Here is a 14,121-nt window from a genome sequence, read left to right as displayed (position 1 = left end):
GTTGGCAGGGCGACGATGAAAGCTTTCTCAATGATGGTTTACAATCCTTTAGTTATCTGTGAAACACGCAGCTTTTAGCCCCTGGAGTTTCTGATTCGGTGGGTTTTGGGAAACAATATTTTAACAAGCACTCAAGGATATTCCTGAAACACTCATTTATTGTCATTACGAGTTTGGAGCTGCATGCGATCTGTGTCCTCACTACTAGTCTAGGCAAGGGGTTGTGTACAGAGTGGAAACTCCAGTGTTGAGCTCGTGCCTTCCATGGGCTCATTGGGATTTTCTGGAGTAAAATAATACTAACTACAACAAAGGTGGTGATTTCTTACATACCTCTGTGTCCCCCTCTTTAGGCACGTCATTAAATCTTACAATAATGCACTGAATTAGAAAGGAGAGCTCCAGGTTACCCATGGAAACTGAGGCTCACAGTGGGGGGCTTGTACGCACCTCAGTGTGCCCAGTTCAGAAGAAACCAAATCCACCTTCATGTCCAAGTGTGTCTCACAGCCAAGCCCCTGTGACTTCTGAAGTGTCTTGGGCATATTTCTCTAGCCACTGCTGCTTGTCCTAGTTAACATTCTCCTTGAATGACCTACAGGGTCCTTAACTTCTCACTGGCATAAATGTCTCTGATGCTCCCGGTTTAAAAATTGCAATACACACATAAATAATTCAAGCAAACAACTTGATATAGTGGAGTGCATTAGGGCTAAAATAACCCTCCCCTTTTCGACTAGTTTAGAAAACCATCATCATTTTCTAGAAATACTCTCTGGGCTTCATGTGGTGCATGGTACATTGAATCTGTTAGCATTTTGCCAGCTCTGCCATTCAAAAGGGGAAAAAATCACCCTGGAATTGCTGCGAAATCAGCGTAAACGCAGATTTAATTGGCTTTGCCTCCCAAATAACCTTCTTCATGCCAGCTTTATTGCAATGGTTGGAGAAGAGCCTATCTTTTTCGTCAGTAAACTGGTTGTTTCTGTTCACAGTGTCCCTAGTCGAAATCTACGAGGTATTTACTGATAGGTAAGGCCTGGCTGGGTTCTCTTGAAACAGTAGGGTTTCACCTGTCAAAGGCTTATCTGATGGATGGAAGGGAGGATGGATGGATGGGAGGATGGGTGGATGGATGGGAGTATGGATGGATGGGAGGATGGGTGGATGGGAGGATGGATGGATAGATGGGAGGATGGATGGATGGATGGGAGGATGGATGGATGGATGGGAGGATGGATGGGTGGGTGGGTGGATGGATGGATGGATGGATGGGAGGATGGATGGGAGGATGGATGGGAGGATGGATGGATGGGAGGATGGATGGATGGGAGGATGGATGGATGGGTGGATGGATGGAAGGAAGAAAGGAAAGAAGGAAGGAAAGAAGGAAGGAAGGAAGGAAGGAAGGAAGGAAGGAAGGAAGGAAGGAAGGAAGGAAGGAGAGGAAGGAAGGAAAGAAGGAGAGGAAGGATCTGCTTTTGTCTCCGACATCATCTTATAACAACTCCGTCTCTCTCCTTGATCATTTCCTCCAGTTACACTGTCCTCTCTTTGAGGACTTCAAACATCCTAAGGTCTGTCCAGCCTCTGGCCTTTGCACCCACTACTGCCTGTTTCAGGATACCCCTGTTCCCTCATGTTCATGTGGGTGGCTTCTTCTTGTCCCTTATACCTCTTTAAGTGTCCCCTACTCAAGAAGAGCGTTCCCAGGAGTCTATCTGGGATGGCCCACCCTCCATTCTTTTTCATCTGTTTTTCTTATTTGTTCCCCTTGCTATAAGCAGGGGTAAGTTTTTTTTCCTGTAAAAGGCCAGAAAGTGAGTCAAATAGGACCCTGGCAGGGTTCACGTGGTAGATGTGCTCTGCAGATCTCTGCTTCAGACTCCTGATGACAATTTCTTGTTGGAACATTTATATTTAGACTGGTTTATCACCAGTATGTCTATTAGAATAAAAGCTTCATGAGGACGGGAGATCACTTGTTTCTCATTATACGAACCCTGCACATAGTAGATGCTCAATAAATATTTATTGAAAGAATGCATTAAATCAGAGTTTAGCTCAGTTTAAATATTTAGCCTCAGTAATTCTCTACATCCTGCAAGACAGGTCCTACATCCTTATGATTCACTCCCACAAACTCCTGGACTAACAAAATCTTTAGTTTCAATACTTATTACCTCCTTTCCTGCCCCAGGACAAGAGGCGTAGCTTAGCCACCTGTTTACTCTTTCATTTGATATTCTGTGCACAATAAATAACAGGCTGGACACTGTGCCCAGCACCAGGCTAATGGCACATGCCCTAGACACAACCACTCCCTCATGGAGTATGAAATCTAGTGTTGTCTCCAAGAACATGGGCTTTTTCTACTCTGTGTTTTGCATCCTGGTGAGCATAAGTTCCACTACCTTGCAGCCTCCGTTGTCAGATTCATTGAGCAATCTCCCACTGGTCACCCCGATTTAATGGAGTAATGACCCTGATGGTCCCTAGACTCCTCTCTCCATTCTCTGTGTGTGTCATTCTCTATGACACTCATTGCATGTCCCCACCTCAGCACTGGGGCACGCTGACTCCTCTAATGGCCTGTCTCTTTCATTGGACGTGGATGTCTCTTTGCCAAAGGGGCAAGTCTGGCATTCTTCTATGTATTGCCAGGACCAAGCACAATGCCTGAGTTACAGAAAGTACCAAATAAATGTTTGATGGATGAGTCAGTTCTGACAGCTTACACAGGGACTTATGTAGTGTTAAGAATGTGCAGGCTGAATTTAGAAGAATTTGATCACAATACTTAAAAAAAATAAATAAAGGCTTTGGAATATTATCAAATATGCTTTTCTAGGAGTCAAATATGCATGAGTTCAAATCCCAGTGCTAATTAATTTTAAAAATATTGTCATCTTTTAGTTATATAAACAGCTTAATGGAATGGCATTGAAAAATTCAGTGTTTTGACTAGAGTAAAAAGTGAAGACGCGTCCAACATGGAAAGTTTACAAAGGATAAAATTATATAGTGATGCCTTCTAATGGCTTTGTGAATCTGACCTGGTGACTTAGCCTCTTATATACCAATGGGTCGGGTTGCTTTTATGTAAAATACATTTTATTATAGAACTATCTGCATAGGATGGAAAAATTCAAAGAGTCTTTTAATAAGTCCATTTGAAGACTTTATGTTCTAGGCATGGAAAACTATAAAACTTTTAAAAGTTAAAATGACCATCTAGAGAGAGAGACACAAGGCAAGGTTTATATATAAGGGTTTCCAAATATTTTTGTTGGAAAGCTGCCACATTTGGACAAAATGACCCTGGACCCGTGCAAATCATCTCTGCTTTAGAATGTGAAAGATGTTTACAAATGAACTGACACGGTTTCAGGGAAAACACAGGTCAGTGTTTAAAGGAAGTGACCGAGCAGCTTCAGATACTAGGAGAGCCTTGAGAAATGGAGCATTTTCATGTATACTCACTGAACTTGCAGAAAAAGCGTTGCAAAAAGACAAGGACTGTACAGCAAGTGGCAGGGTTGGAATTTTGCTAACTTTCCTTTATCGATTTTCACTTTTCACAGAACATATGTTTCACAATAGCTTTATTAGCGAGTGGAGACACACCACTGTCCAAAATCCATGGTGTGGTTAGCATTATTGGATGGCAGGTTTTGTGTTAGTCATGTTTATTTTATGCCTTCCCAAGCCATCTGTTTCCTCGTGCTGTGTCTTATTCAGATAATGAGAAACAGTGACAGCCGAGGTATAGAATGCCACTCTAATTCTTACTGGCTCCTGACAATTGGGTTCTTGGGTTTCTAGTTTTCTGAGTGTCTGAGGCAACACTGATTGATATGGTCACTGTTTAGGAAACAAAGCTTAGAAATCATTCATTCATTTGTTTGGCCCAAATGTACGGAGCAGTCACTCTGTGCTGGGTACTGAACAAGGACTTGTGGCTACTGAGGTGTGTAATACACCGTGTCTATCCACAACAGTCTAGCCAGGGAGACAGGTGGAGGATGCAGTGTGCAAAGGGAGAGGGTAGAGTTGAGTGTGATGGCATCAGGAAGGTGAAAGCATTCAGGCTGAGAATGCACTGGAGTCTCAAAGCATTCAATTGCAAGCATAAGAATAGAAAAGCTGACAGTATCGCAGACCAAATCACCTACACTGACCACAGTATCTATACACATGTGAAAGAGTTTGCTGTTGAGAAATTTTGCCCTGGCCGGTTGGTTCAGTGGTGGAGCGTTGGCCTGGCATATGGACATCCTGGGTTTGATTCCCAGTCAGGGCACACAGGGGAAGTGACCGTCTGCTTCTCCTCTTCTCTCCTTCTCCCATTTTTCTCTTTCTATCTCTCTATTTCCCTCCTGCAGCCATGGTTCGCTTGGAGCAACTTGGCCCTGGGCACTGCAGATGGTTTCATAGCCCCGCCCCAGGCGCTCAAATAGTGTGTTTGCTGAGTAAGAAGCAACGGTCCCAGATGGGCTGAGAATCACCCTCTAGGGCGGTTTCCAGGTGGGTCCCAGTTGGGGCGCATGCAGAAATCTGTCTGTTTGCCTCCCCACTTCTCAAAAAAAAAAAGAAAAATTAAACAGAGAAATTTTACTTTGTTTGGCTGAACCCTAGTTCTTACAGCTCATCATTGGCCTTGACCTTTGCAATAAGTCTCCCTGAAACAATGCCAGCCAGTTCGATTCAGTTGTGAAATAATGACCCCTGGCCATCTTGGCCTCGCACCTGTCACCTCCCTTTGGGTTATCTGGGTAATGGTTTGGGTTCAAGGTCCCCACACCTGGTTGTCTGAAGTAGTCAAATGCCAACAGAGCCAAGGTCTCAAGGTCTAGTGGTAAGAAATTTTCATCTTTGGATGATTATTTTTTCTTTTAATCATTAGAATTTTGTTATTTTAAAAGACGTTTCTAATTATACGTAGGCATTTTTTCCTTGAGCTCTCCTTAAGGAAGCTAGGATATACTGGCGAGTTTTTTTCTCTTTTACAATCAATGTCCTAGTCATCTTCCCCAGAGAATTTTGGAAATACGGAATTCACCCCATTGCACCTGGAAGAAAGGCCCACTCTATTTTCTGCGGGTTTATGCCCAGGTCCTGTTCAGACCTATTATGTTATTTAATCTCAGAAAAAGTCCCTGTGAAATCGCTTTCACTAGCATCCCCATTTTACACGTGATACAAGTGACACTCAGAAATCTTACTAAAGTTTCCCATGGTCACAGAATTAGCCAATGGTGGAGACAAAATTCTAAGTTTTTTTCTGTTTAAGGCCAAAGGTATTGAAAAATTTTTATTACGGTGTTCTGTTTAAAAGCCTATTGTTGAATTTGAATACAAGCTACAATATTATATGCTAATAAATAGCTTTACATTTCCTTCTTTAGTTCTTTTAAATTCATTGAATTTATTAGAATGGCATTGGTTCACAAATCTAAACAGTCTTCAAGTGTAGGACCCACCAGAACACCATCTGTGCACTGCACTGTGTGCCCATCCCCCCAGGAGAGTCTCTTCCATCCCCCTTGTCCCCCTTTGCCCACCTGAACCTACCCCCACCCCCTTCCCTCCTGCTATTACCACCCTGTGTTCTATGTCGATGAGTTACGTATATATGTTTTTTACTTAATCCTTTCACCTTTCTGCATCCGTCCCCATTCCCCATCCCCTCTGACAGCTGCCAGTTCCTATTCTGTTCCTATTTTGTTCATCAGTTCACTGTGCTCATTAGATCCCACATATAAGTGAGATCATATGGTATTTGTCTTTCTCTTGCTGGTTTATTTCACTTAGTAGCTTTACATTTCAAAGATAAAATCCTACAGCATCTGTTTCAAATACAGTGTGTATTAAAGGATAAAAAAAAAATAAAACCTCCTTGTACTGAAAACACTAAATTCTTTGTTTGGTTACGGAGAGTTTGGCGTTCCTAGAGAAAGAACTTTGATTTCTTGTTTGTTTGTTTGTTTGTTTAAGTTAAGATTTGAAGGTCTGGTGTTGCATTATGTTTGCTAACTCCATCATTTTCTGGTCAGCTCTCTGTCCTGCCCTAGGTTAGGCAGCCATCAGGGAAATGACTCTGACTTTCTTCCACTAACAGTGAACAGCTAAACGGGGAAGGTGCTTAAGGTGTGTCGCAGCTCTAACAGGTCCGGTCACTCCCAGGGCTGGGGTTCTATTTCAGTCTCCGTTCCGTCTGAGGTGCCAACCCTTCCCTACAGCAGACATCAGTCCTGAAATCCCTCTCGCTAAATGTTGTGACCTCAAGTATTTTTCCTATCTATACAAACCACCCCATTACAGAAATGGGTGCTTCCTGTCATGATTCAGGTCCTGCTCTGAAGAGGTTGTTATTTAGAACCAGGGGACTTTACGATTTAACTGGTTTTGTGGATTATTCCGTGTTAGGGATAGTTCAGTAATCACGCAAGACCCCTAGGGCTGGCAGAGCCAGGAGATGGGGGAGAGGGGACATTCCCGATCCTTAGCAACATCTTATTTTCCCAGCAAAACAGATGTGCCCAGACAGATCCAAAGGGAATCCATCCAACCAACCCACTCCCCATTTTCTTTATCATCTTGTGTCACTTGTCTCATTTCCCCTATTTATCCGCACACACTCTCTTCACGTTTGCTTTCTCTGACACTAAAACGTAGCTGCTTCTTCCACTTTAATAACAGAACTCCAAGAACAAGCTTTACTTTCTACCCCTGAATCCTTGTTGTTTCTGTCTCATCGCTGCACTTTGCTTACTAACAACTTGCTTTTTAATTTATTGATTTTTGAGAAAGAGGAAGGGAGGGAAGGAAGGAAGCAGAGAAAGAGAGAGAAAAAGGCGGATGGACAGACAGAAAGGGAGAGAGACAAGAAGCATCAACTCATAGTTGTAGAACCTTAATTATTTATTAATTGCTTTCTCATATGTGTCTTGATGGGGGGGGTATGCAGAGGGGCTCCAGCCAATCCAGTGACCCCTTGCTCAAGCCAGCAACCTTGGACTCAAGGCATTGACCATGGGGTCATGTCTATGATCTCACGATTAGGCCGGCGACCCCACACTCAAGTTGGTGAGCTCACGCTCAAACCAGCAACCTCGGGGTTTCAAACCTGGGTCCTGAGCATTCCAGGCCAACGTTCTATTCACTGTGCTGCCACCAGTTCAGGCTCACTGGTATATATGTACCCGGGCCGGGGATTGAACCCACAACCTTGGTATATCAAATGATGCTCTAACTAACTGAGCTACCTGGCCAGGGACTAAGGCCTATTTCTTGAAAGCATGGTAAAAAAAAAAACAACTTGACATTTATGCTTCCGATCAAGCCCATCAACTTCCACATAGCTTGTGTCTGTTGACACCCTCCCAGGAGCCCTCTGAGTATTCCTGCTCACCTAGAGCTCTTTGAATGTCTACCCTACAGTGTGACTGATTCCTTCCGTGGGGACACATGGCTCTAGAGAGGACAATGAGCATAGCAGGCTCATCTGCACTGAGCGGGGTTATCAAGACGGGTCTGGACTCTGTGACGACAATATTTTGGCTCTTGCCTTTTGTGTTGCCATACACTGCTGCCAACCAGAGCTCTCACTGGGGAAGCTAGGAGACCGAGCTGCGTGGGGCCAGCAGCCCCGCTCATTCCCCGGAGCTCTCACTGGGGAAGCTGGGAGACTGAGCTGCGTGGGGCCAGCAGCCCCGCTCATTCCCCGGAGCTCTCACTGGGGAAGCTGGGAGACCGAGCTGCGTGGGGGCCAGCAGCCCCGCTCATTCCCCGGAGCTCTCACTGGGGAAGCTGGGAGACTGAGCTGCGTGGGGGCCAGCAGCCCCGCTCATTCCCCGGAGCTCTCACTGGGGAAGCTGGGAGACCGAGCTGCGTGGGGCCAGCAGCCCCGCTCATTCCCCGGAGCTCTCACTGGGGAAGCTGGGAGACTGAGCTGCGTGGGGGCCAGCAGCCCCGCTCATTCCCCGGAGCTCTCACTGGGGAAGCTGGGAGACCGAGCTGCGTGGGGGCCAGCAGCCCCGCTCATTCCCCGGAGCTCTCACTGGGGAAGCTGGGAGACTGAGCTGCGTGGGGCCAGCAGCCCCGCTCATTCCCCGGAGCTCTCACTGGGGAAGCTGGGAGACTGAGCTGCGTGGGGGCCAGCAGCCCCGCTCATTCCCCGGAGCTCTCACTGGGGAAGCTGGGAGACTGAGCTGCGTGGGGGCCAGCAGCCCCGCTCATTCCCCAGAGCTTGTATCGGTCACATCGTGCGTTCTCCTGGAGCCCAAATAAAACCAGGGCACTGAAAAGAAACTACATTACTTATACACTCCATCTAAAACTAAAAACACCCAAGAGAAAATAATGAACACATTCCTTTCTATGACGAAGAAACATTAAATATGATTTATTTTGTTTTATACCTAAGAAAACCAGGGACAGGGAAGAAAGTGGCCATCATGTAATTACCTTATGGCCGAAACACACTTGGTTTAATTTCTCACCAAAAATTTATTTATTTGTTTGTTTATTTATTTATTTATTTGGGGGGTGGGGACAGACAGACAGGAAGGTAGAGAGATGAGAAGCATCAATTCTTCGTTGTGGTACGTTAGTTGTTTATTGATTGCTTTCTCAGATGTGCCTTGACCCAGGGGCTCCAGCAGAGGACCCCTTTTTCAATCCAGTGACCACAGACTCAAGCCAGTGACCTTGAGCTTTAAGTCAGAGATCATGGGGTCATGCCTATAATCCTATGCTCAAGCCAGTGAACCCGCGCTCAAGCTGTTGAGCCCACGCTCAAGCCAGATGAGCCCATGCTCAAACCAGATGAGCCCATGCTCAAGCCAGATGAGCCCACGCTCAAGCCAGATGAGCCCATGCTCAAGCCAGTGACCTCTCAGGGTTTTGAACCTGGGTCCTCAGCATCCTAGGCCAATGCACTATCCACTGCACCACCTCCTGGTCAGGCATTCACCACAATTTTACATTTCTATTCTCAATTATACTTCTCCCAGTCCTATTTTCATATTCTTATTTTTTTTTTTCTGTATGCTTTTCTGTTAGAGCTCACTTAAGTCTTCAGGTGATGATGCAAGAGCATAAAAACTAAATAAGTAAAAATTAAACAAGGCACCGACTGTTACATTCTTCTAGATGGGAACGGGACAGACTCACAGCAGCATCCTCTGGGTGAGAAGGCCAGGCGGTCACAGGAGAAGCACTAGCGTGAGGGGAAGTCCCGGGGTGGATGTGGTGCTCACATCATCAGGCCACAGAATAAAAATAGTCGTGAGGCTCAGCATCCATGGCCATATTTTAAACAGAGCAGCTCTGGGGTTGCAACTAAGCTTAATGTGAAGAAAATCAATAACTTTTCTTGCAATAATTTGTTTCCATTTATTTCTTCCTGCTAGTCTGTAAGAGACTGCCTATTTTAAAGTCGCACAGAGGGATCCTCCACCTCGTCCCTCCTAGAGATGGGAGCAGGTGGAAACACCTCAGTTTGTCCTGCCACAAACTGTAGCTGCCCTGCTCTTGTTAAGAAATCAATTCAGCCTGACCAGGCGGCGGCACAGCGGACAGTGTGCTGGAGCGGGAGGCAAAGAACCCAGGTTTGAAACCCCGAGGTTGCTGGCTTGAGTGCGGGCTCACCAGCTTGAGCACGGGGTCGCTGCCTTGTGCTTGGGATCATGGATGGGACTCCATGGTTGCTGGCTTGAGCCCAAAGGTCCTTGCTTGAGCCCAAGGTCACTGGATTGTGTGTGGGATCATGGATGTGACTCTATGGTTGCTGTCTTGAGTCCAAAGGTCACTAGCTTGAGCAAGGGGTTACTCACTCTGCTGCAGCCTCCCAGTCAAGGCACATATGAGAAAGCAATCAATGAACAACTAAGGTGCCCCAACGAAGAACTGATGCTTCTCATCTCTCTCCTTCCTGTCTGTCTGTCCCTATCTGTCCCTCTCTCTCTAAAAAAAAGAAAGAAAGAAAGAAAGAAAGAAAGAAAGAAAGAAAGAAAGAAAGAAAGAAAGAAAGAAAGAAAGAAAAAGAAAATCTAATTTCAGAGACCCATGTGAAGGTAACTGTCCCTGGTTGGGCTTCGTTAGGCAGACCTTAGGTTGGAATGTAAGGCCCATCTCACTCTCTCTGTCATGCTTACCTTTGAAAAGGCAGGGAGAAGGCTGTCAATGTCAATGTCCCACTGAAGTTCTGAATTAAAACTGTGTACAGTTGCCGGGCACAGTAATGAATCTGGAATAATTATTTATCCTTAGCTGCCTGCGTATGTGCGTGATTAGCCAGGAACTGAGATGGAGGAGTGCTACTAGCGTCATTAAAGATTCCTTGCCAATGCCACCACCGGCTGGACTGGTTGAACTGGTTTAACCCGAGCATCTCATTTTAATTAGGTTGCAACAGCCGGAATGTTGCCCCAGGTAACGGTCCCATGGTCCAAATAAGAATTTTCAGGAGGAATGAGTTAAGGGGAAGAGGCTTTTATCAACTTGAGAAGAGCAACGGAAGGGGAAGAAAATGTTGCTTGTGATAGAAAAACTAGAAACAAATTATAAAATTATGAAAAAGCAGCTTTCAAATTCATGAGAGAGAAAGCGCTCCGCTCTGCACTCTATGCTGATAGTGAATTGGCCATCCCTGGTGGGTGCCCCCAAATCAGAGAATAATTTCCACCTCCGGACCAAAATTGCAGATGTCCATGAAACTGGGCTGGGGGGGCAGCCCTGCTCACAATGACTAGAACATTCTCCCCTTGATTATCCTGGAGATTTGAATTATTTAATAACCCAAAAGGTCAGATATCAATTCTATCAAAAGGACGTCTTCACTTATGCAGAAATCGAATGAGCTATGTCAGAAGAAAACAGTGTTCTTGTTTGGCGGTACTCTTGACAGTTAGCTAGGTTTTTATCACGACCGTATGTAAACTGAAACTCACCTGCAGTCTGAGGCCAGTTGTTCTCATGAAAGAATTATCAGAAGCCACAGTTTGGCAGAATGTTCAGTTTATTCCACGGACAAATTGAGAACAGAAAGAAAGGCAAACCTCTGGACCTGGGGGGAACACGCCACTTTACTTGTGCCTTTTGTCCACATCAGAAAACCCTCCACCCATCTAACTAACCGTGTTTTCACAGCATACTCTGCACAGTGTGATCCGCTGGATACTACCGTGTGCATTTAATTTATAGACAAAACGCGTTCAAACCTTTTCCTTCAGGACTTAGCATACCTGAGGGAGGCTTCTGTGTGCAAACACTACATTTCTGCAGAAGATTGTTATGTGCAGAATAAGCAGTGCCTCTTCCTCACCCTGCTCCCATTGTGCCTTCTGAAAACTGAGTGTTGATCCCTTAAGAATCCTTCCTGGCCAGCTCTGAACTATGACTAGGGCTCAGTCATCAGTCATTCGGAGCTACCACTGACCCTCTCCCAGGAGGGTGGGCTTCCGCGGCGGTCACCAGAATCCCACTGCCGCCCCGAGGCACCGGCTGGAACACAATTCCTGCGTGTTCGCCGCGGTAAACATCTCACCCCGACAGTTGACTTATGCCTGCTTTTTAAACAATTGCAACAGATGGCTGACACTTGAACAGAATATATAATTAGCGTCGCAATCTGACACTTTGTTCTTATTTGTTCTTTCTCAAAGGGGAGAAGCTGGGCCTTATGCCACTGGAACTGATCTGTTCCCTTCATCAGAAGCAGTGTGATGGAAGTTCTTGGGCGGGATGGGCTGTGGGAGGATTCCTAATCCCACACTTTTGGGGACATTAATAAAAAAAAAAAGCCTGGAAGGGGGTGGAAAGAGAAATTCCAGTGCTTTTTAGAAACTCACGCCTCGTGCTTGCTTTGGAGGCACATCTACTAAAATTGGAGTGATCCAGAGAGGCTTAGGACAGCTCCTGGGCGGGGGCGACACGCACACTCGTGAAGAGTTCCCTATATTTGGCTCATGGCAGCATCATTTACAATAGCCAAGATGTGGCAAGAGCCCTGGTGGAACCAGTAGATGAGTGAGAAAAAAAGGCTACAGTACATTTGCACAGTGGAATACTACTCGGCTGTCAAAGAGAAAAGGTGATTTGAGCTTTTGCAACAGCATGGATGGACCTGCAGGTTATTATGCTCAGTAATGTACGCCAGTTAGAGAAAGACAAGTACCCTATGGTTTCCCTTATATGTGGAATCTAACGAACAAAATAAACTGGTGAACAAAAGAGAAACAGAAGCATGGACAGGTGGAACAGATGGACAGCTGTCAGAGAGGAAGGGACTCGGGGGGCTGGATGAAGGAGGTGCAGGGATTAGCAAATAAAACATGTATATCTACAACACATGGACTCAGACAACAGTGGGGTGAGAGCCAGAGGGAAACGGGGGTGCGGTAGGTGGGGGTGGGTGAAGGGCAGATAAATGAGAATGAAAGACACCTTGTTTGGGGCAATGGGCACACAATGCAGTGCACAGAATGATGTTTTAATGATGTTTTATTGAGTCACACACTTGAAACCTGCATGGTTTTGTGAACCAGTGTCACCCCAATAAATTCAATCAAAAGAATAATAGGCCCTGGCTGGCTGGCTCAGTGGTAGAGCGTCGGCCTGGCATGCAGAAGTCCCGGGTTCAATTCCTGGCCAGGGCACACAGGAGAAGAGCCCATCTGCTTCTCCACCCCTCCCTCTCTCCTTCCTCTCTGTCTCTCTCTTCCCCTCCCGCAGCCAAGGCTCCATTGGAGCAAAGTTGACTCGGGCGCTGAGGATGGCTCTATGGCTTCTGCCTTAGGCATTAGAATGGCTCTGGTTGCAACAGAACAACACTCCAGATGGGCACAGAGCATCGCCCCCTGGTGGGCATGCCAGGTGGATCCCGATCGGGTGCATGCAGGAGTCTGTCTGACTGCCTCCCCATTTCCAACTTCAGAAAAATACAACAACAACAACAAAAAGAATAATAAATGAACAAATTCAAACTCATGCAACCTTCTCACATGTGTCCCATGTAAGGAGAGTTCTTATATGCCTTTCTTCCCATTCTGTCCATCTCTCCTCCCTTAGCCTTGATTTCTTCATCCAGGTTAGCAATCCCTAACTCACAGGCTGCCCTGAACAGTAAATGAAATAACTGCTGGGAACACCTAACCTAGAGCCCTATACATAGCAGACATTTCAAGGATATCAGTTTTTTTTAATATAGGTGAATTTAGGTAAAACTACATGACATCCCTTCTTACTTGTTCAGCACTATTTATGTCAGGGGTCCCCAAACTATGATCCGCGGGCCGCATGCAGCCCCCTGAGGCCATTTATCTGGCCCCTGCCGCACTTCCAGAAGGGGCACCTTTTTCATTGGTGGTCAGTGAGAGGAGCACATTGACCATCTCATTAGCCAAAAGCAGGTTTATAGTTTCCATTGAAATACTGGTCAGTTTGTTGATTTAAATTTACTTGTTCTTTATTTTAAATATTGTATTTGTTCCTGTTTTTGTTTTTGTTTTTTACTTTAAAATAAGATATGTGCAGTGTGCATAGGGATTTATTTGTTCATAGTTATTTTTTTATAGTCTGGCCCTCCAACGGTCTGAGGGACAGTGAACTGGCCCCCTGTGTAAAAAGTTTGGGGACCCCTGGTTTATATGATTGAAGTTACTCCCTTGCACCTACCACTGACGCAGTAACCTTTCCAAAATGCACACTTTAGGAAGAAGCCTCCATTACTGTTCCCCCCCCCCCCAGACCATCTCCTCCGCAAACCTTGCCTCTTCATGCTCTTCTCCAAGGCAGCTCCTATGTGGCCATAGGTTCCCAAAAGCCCAGACGTCATTCTACCCTCCTTTAATCGAGCATTCTGATTCCTCCTGTGAGTCTATTCCAAATTCCACTCCCTCCTCTGAATCTAACAGGTCACGTTCTCCAAAGTTTAAACTCATAGACTCGAGCTACTGTCACCTTACTTGCTATCTATACAATACGATTAGGGGGGATGTTGATCTCCAACCATCGCGAGCTTGTCGGAGAACCACGCTGCTCCAGCGGACAGAACAAAGGTCTGAGCGTATGGAAGGCCCGCAGCTGTCAGACACGGAACTTGTTCTATCGCGAGGA

At 45.8% G+C, this 14,121-nt stretch overlaps 1 non-coding gene across 1 annotated transcript; it reads left to right on the top strand.

The window, feature by feature from the left end:
* Nucleotides 1–11,860: 11,860 nt before the first annotated feature.
* On the top strand, nt 11,861–11,967 carry LOC136313771 (U6 spliceosomal RNA). Its single transcript, XR_010727213.1, has one exon. It is a non-coding gene; the product is annotated as a U6 spliceosomal RNA (small nuclear RNA).
* Nucleotides 11,968–14,121: the final 2,154 nt, after the last annotated feature.

The sequence above is a fragment of the Saccopteryx bilineata genome, chromosome 9 (genome assembly GCF_036850765.1).
Source record: "Saccopteryx bilineata isolate mSacBil1 chromosome 9, mSacBil1_pri_phased_curated, whole genome shotgun sequence".
In the NCBI taxonomy this organism is placed as follows: domain Eukaryota; kingdom Metazoa; phylum Chordata; class Mammalia; order Chiroptera; family Emballonuridae; genus Saccopteryx; species Saccopteryx bilineata.
The sequence above is the reverse complement of the archived record's forward strand: the minus strand, read 5'-3'. Positions and strand labels throughout refer to the sequence as shown.